Source organism: Cydia fagiglandana, chromosome 24 (assembly GCF_963556715.1).
Source record: "Cydia fagiglandana chromosome 24, ilCydFagi1.1, whole genome shotgun sequence".
Lineage (NCBI taxonomy): Eukaryota > Metazoa > Arthropoda > Insecta > Lepidoptera > Tortricidae > Cydia > Cydia fagiglandana.
In genome coordinates this window covers 4,443,755-4,450,136 of record NC_085955.1, presented here as the reverse complement: position 1 = coordinate 4,450,136, position 6,382 = coordinate 4,443,755, and positions in this window count along the sequence as shown.

The following is a 6,382-nucleotide window of genomic DNA, read 5'->3' as shown; positions in this document are numbered from 1 at the left end:
TCAACGCGCGGTGACCAACGGAGCGCGGCTTTGCCTTGAATCTTACCCTGGTCTCAAGTTCTTTCTCAACGCGCGGCGACCAGCGCAGCGCAGCCTCGCCCAAGCCAGGGTGGCAGTACTTGCTGCCACGCAGTCCATCTAGTCCATTAGTGTGTGTGTTGCGGACCACCGCCACTGCTTGGAAGGATACCGCACCTGGAAGATGGGGGTCAATGAGTACGGTGAAGATAGAAAAACAACGGGTTGCAATCCAGGAAGTGAAAACTCAATGACATAGTGCAAAATATCTGCAGCACTATGTATATTTGAGGTTAACGCCATCTAGCGTTATTTCGTCGCATTACTTGAAACCCATAATCACATCAGTGTTAGTACTAGAGTTATATTAGTACTAGTTAGAGGGAAACTCACTAGATGGCATTTAAATCAATAAAGAAAAACCCAATGAAATTGCACTTAATTCGATCAGGGGGCCGATTTTTGAATTTCGATCACTCGATTTCGTCATTCGAAAATCGGTGGAAAACGGCGAACTGGGGGCCGATTTTTGAATTTCGATCACTCGATTTCGTCATTCGAAAATCGGTGGAAAACGGCGAACTGCTAATTTTTGAAATACGAGTGATCGAAATTTGGAATCTAGTGGTATTGACCATTCGATTTCAATTGTATTAGTAGAATTTAAACGCCTAGTAGTGGAGATATCATTTAACAAAATACACGAAATTGAGTGGTCGAATTTCAAAAATCGGCCCCCTGCTAATTTTTGAAATACGAGTGATCGAAATTTGGAATCTAGTGGTATTGACCATTCGATTTCAATTGTATTAGTAGAATTTAAACGCCTAGTAGTGGAGATATCATTTAACAAAATACACGAAATTGAGTGGTCGAATTTCAAAAATCGGCCCCCAGGTCACGGTCCGTCTTACGTCTTACGGTCACGTGACACCTGTTACGAGTTTAACATTTTTTCCCCATCACAAAAAGTGCACAGCGCCGCTAAAGAAGTTTTCACTACAATAAAACGTGTTAGTAGAGACTATGCGGAAAGAGCTAAAGAATTTTGTAGGGAGTCAAGAAGCAACGTGTAGCGGGGTACGGAAAGCCGAATCGTTACACGACTCCCTTTTTAGGGTTCCGTACCCAAAGGGTAAAACGGGACCCTATTACTAGGACTTCGCTGTCCGTCCGTCCGTCCGTCCGTCTGTCACCAGGCTGTATCTCACGAACCGTGATAGCTAGACAGTTGAAATTTTCACAGATGATGTATTTCTGTTGCCGCTATAACAACAAATACTAAAAACAGAATAAAATTAAGATTTAAGTGGGGCTCCCATACAACAAACGTGATTTTTGACCGAAGTTAAGCAACGTCGGGCGGGGTCAATACTTGGATGGGTGACCGTTTTTTTTGCCTTTGCATTATGGTACGGAACCCTTCGTGCGCGAGTCCGACTCGCACTTGCCCGGTATTTTTATTTTTAATAGTTACAGAGTTAGGTCGACATAGTGACCAGCGACTGGTTTTTTTGTAAATGATTGGTGTCGTGGCCGAAAGGACCACGTCACCACCAAAGACGAAAGGAAATTTACAGAAATAAGGATAGAGAAATGCAAAGAAAAAAAAAACAAAAGAAGTTAACTTGTAGCAAAACAATAACGCTATTACAGAATGTTTTGGGTGACACGGCTCCCGCGATTCGGTCTGTAAGGCGCGAGCCAGGAAAGACCATGAAGAGGTGGGACGTATAGTCTGTCTCTGACCTGGCTTAGTGACGTCCCTGACGGTGGCAATGACGCGGTGGTCGTTGGGCTGCGTCTGCGCAAGCACCAGGAGCTCCTCATCGCTGAAGAAGCCCACGTCAGCTGTGCCGCGCGCTAGCTGTAACGCGCAGTCCACTCTGAAAGTAATAGGGACAAATAAATTACTCTGATTCATGACTAACAGCTTGTGTGCACTGTGTAGAGTCAGGGGTGCGAAACTCCGTGCGTGCACGACCACAGATAAGATAATCACTTGATTTTTGACAACCCTGAATATCCGAAAGGGATAGTGCCTTATATTAGAACGGGACATCATGATTCGACCGTGAACCACTGTCAAACTTCGTTATTGTAGGAAGTTTCCTTTCTGTACGGTAGTACTATTAATTATTCTGTGGTGGAATATAGTCCGACAAGAAATTGTAGAACATTATTGAGGGCGCCACTTCCTACGTAACTGTCACATTTTTGACGTAAAATGCTCAAACATGGCAACAATTTAGTATGGAAATTATTTAGTTCCCTTTTATTTTTAATCTCTACTACTTTATGTCACACTATGTTTGGTTTGTCTATGATCTTTATATTTTCGTGTCTATGATTGAACAGATAATATTTTTTTCTTAAACCAAACTAGACATGGTTGTTATTTATTCTAAATCTTAATATTACCAGGCGTGGCTCACTCCGCGATTTCGTCGCTTTGCAACAGGCAGCTACAAGTACATCCGTTCTACACTAATTTTGGTGGCTAGCCATAAGCCGCGCGTGGCGCTGTCGCCACCTAGCGGCCATACCTGTCCTGATCGTAACAGACGCGTTTTGTTAGAGAGTAAGTCTTCTGTACCTAGTATTTATTCTGTGGTATTACTTACATGGCGCAGTCAGTAGGATACGAACCTACGCTACCAAATTGCTCATATATAAGTAGGTGCCTGGTGATTTTATTATGTAAGTAAGTAAGTAAGTAAATATTCTTTATTGCGCCAATGATTATTTATACATTTTACATACATGTAAAACTAAAGCGCTGGTGGCCTAGCGGTAAGAGCGTGCGACTTGCAATCCGGAGGTCGCGGGTTCAAACCCCGGCTCGTACCAATGAGTTTTTCGGAACTTATGTACGAAATATCATTTGATATTTACTAGTCGCTTTTCGGTGAAGGAAAACATCGTGAGGAAACCGGACTAATCCCAATAAGGCCTAGTTTCCCCTTTGGGTTGGAAGGTCAGATGGCAGTCGCTTTCGTAAAAACTAGTGCCTACGTCAAATCATGGGATTAGTTGTCAAGCGGACCCCAGGCTCCTATGTGAGCCGTGGCAAAATGCCGGGATAACGCGAGGAAGAAGACATACATGTAAAACTACAAAGAAATTATTATGCTTGCTTTATTAAACAGACATCTGATTTTTGGGGTCGAAATTAAATGACCGGTTCTGGGCGGCGATTTCTGAATATCGTTCGCAAGATTTCGTCACTCAAAAATCGGTGGAAACGGTGAAATGCTAATATTAGAATTACGAGCGATATAAATTGGAAACCTAGTAGTATTGACCATTCGTTTTCAATTCTATTAGTAGATTTTCGTCTAGTAGTATTGAAGCAAATATACGAAATAGACCGGTCGAAATTCATTCAATTACAGACGTTGGGTTTCACTTTGTACACGCTACACGCGCTTTTTAAACGTCAAATCAAATCAAATTGTGCCCATCGAACCGGGATAGAGTTAGACCAAGATAAGGCTGCAATGATTTTTATAGCACACGCAGTGCAAGTGTTATTAATACGTCATAATTTCATAGAAGTTGGACGTTCAAAATAACACTTGCACTGCGTGTACTATCAAAATCGTTGCAGACTTATCTTGATTCAACTCTTTAACTAACCTGGATTCAACCGGAGTGCAGATGGCCTGAGAATCACCTAGCTCCAAAGCTTGGCACTGGCTCGTTGATGGCACGCATACTCGATCTGAAATCACAAGCACAAAATAAGAAATCGTACAACATTTTATAGGTAGATGGCAGCACCATCTTTCTGGCTATATCGTAGGTGCGAAATTTCATTTTACCTTGTACTTTTTATGTTATTTAATATTTAAGTATAAGTTTGTACACAGTTATACAATACATACACAGAAAGAAAGAAAAATAGACTTGTACATTGTAACTACACTGAATAAGTTTTTGGCAAAAATTCCATTTTTGGTACAAGCTTTTATCGCTGACTGTACTGTTCTTACGACAGACAAAGACAACTAATAAGTACTTATCGAGACAGAATTCCCCTAACACAATTAGTTTGAAAACCCCTAACACAATTAGGTTGCATTGTTTCATCACAGAGTTCCTATGGCCACCTCCTGTCTCCATCATCAGATCAGCTCGATGGTACCATAATATTGCATTGTCATCCGATTTACACGCATGCAAAATTTCAGCTCAATCGGAAACCGGGAAGTGGATGAAACTTAACTTGCAAGATTTGATTACACACAGACAGACAGACAACGGTCAGGTGAAACTAAATAAAAGCTTGTAAAAAGGTAAACACTCAGCATAATGCCGGGTTCTACTGGAGTAGTACCTGACGCTGGTCTTCCATGAACACTTGTACTTACATTTGGGCGGTTTTAATTATTTATTTTAGCATCAAAATCTAGTAGCAGACAAAGATATAAGTGCGTTAGTTTCATGTTAGCTAGATTATTGTGACTCTTTAAGTAGGTATACCGGGTGTGGCCTGTAACACGAGCAAATAATTAAAACATTGTACTCCTCAAACGGTGACACTATTGTTCAACAACTTTTAAAAATTATGAAGTATTTAGACTCCCTATTTTTCATACACAATAAATATTGTCTTCAATGGACGCCATCGCCACGCTATATCGTAGTGATTGACGTTGCTTGTCACGCCTTAAACATAACAAAATTCGCAATACTTTGTGTCTTAGAATAAACTTTAGCGCGTATTAAAAATCAAACCACAAGTTATTTTAAAAGTCGCTGAACAAATGTTGGTTAGTATGAGGAGTACAGCCTACAGTTAAATTTTTTGCTCATATTACAGGCCCCACCCGGTATAGAATAGAGAATAGAGAGCGTTTATTCGAGGCAAAATGAAAAAAACAACACGTAACACAACTCAACATATAAGCCACGAAATATTTATCATGCTTACATGGTATATTTGCATAGCAACATGGCGAAATGCCGTTCCTTCTCCCCTTTATTTGTAATCTGATAACGGCTTGCGTTGATAACTCGATAAGTAATGTTAACTTTGGATCAATTAAATATTGCATGTATTTTGCTTGAAACGGGGAATTACTTAATTTCTAAGAATATAGTACTTTTCTCCTTATTTGAAGAACTTCATAATGAGAAAACCTCGGCATGAGCTCATTCCGATTCCACAAACGTCCGCGAGTATTTTTAGTTCATTGCCAATACAAACATGTCCAGTAAGTACCTAACTACAGTATCCTTTACACTGATAACTGTTATCGCTATCAGTTAGCGATACATTTATTGAGCGCTAGGCGCGGCGGCTGAATCACGCTCCAGACGGTAATAAGACAATACACTGTGTTGTATGATGCCTTTATGACTAGTACATGATTAATGTTTTCCTTCTAAGAACCATATGACCACTGTACTGAATGTAAACTAAAATAGAGACCGGATACGTTAAGTTTGTGAAATCAGTCCTTTTTTAGTTACATTAATTTTATTATCATCCACTTAGCTATGCTTGTTGTAAGAACACTCTGCGACGCGCCCTTCAAAAAATTACGTGCGATGAGACAGAGAACCTACTAATATTCGTAAAATGGGGCATTATCTATGAAAAGGGACCCTATTGTCGATGGCGCTTACGCCGCACAGCGTCGCGCGGCATTCTATTTGTATCGGAGCATCGTTAATGATGGCGTAAGCGCCATCGACAATAACGTCCCTTTTCATAGATAACGTTACAAATGATTACCCTTTGTACTTTGATATTTAATAATTTCTTTTTTAAGGTGATTAGACTAACATTGTGTATACTACTTATAGTTTATAATTAAGTGAATAATTAAAAACTAATTAATATTGTCCATCGCTGCCTGAAAACAGGGAATCCTAGTTCAGGCATTTGTAAACCATTTGTCTCTATAAATTCTAATCTTTATGAACAACCAATGTACTATAGTTTTCTCAATTAAATTATTTGTATTGTATTTGAACTATCGTATCGAGAAACAGTACGTATAAATGCGTGTTACATAGCAATGCACTCACGAGAACTTTCCAAAGTTGCGAAACGTTCCACATGAGAATTTCTCAGTAACTTCTGACAATGTTCTCGAGAACGAGAATTTATTTATTTATCGTTAATATTCACGATAGTTTAGGTGTAACACTGTTACAAGAAATTGAAAATTAATAAATATATGTAAATATTATAGGACACTCTTACACAAATTGACTAATCCTAACAGTAAGTTCAAGAAGCCTGAGTTGTGGTACTTATGTCAGTACGAGCGAGATGCATAGAATATAAGTTACGTAGACGTTAGCGTTTATGTCAGTGTTGACACTGTCAGTGACTCGCGGTAACGGTACT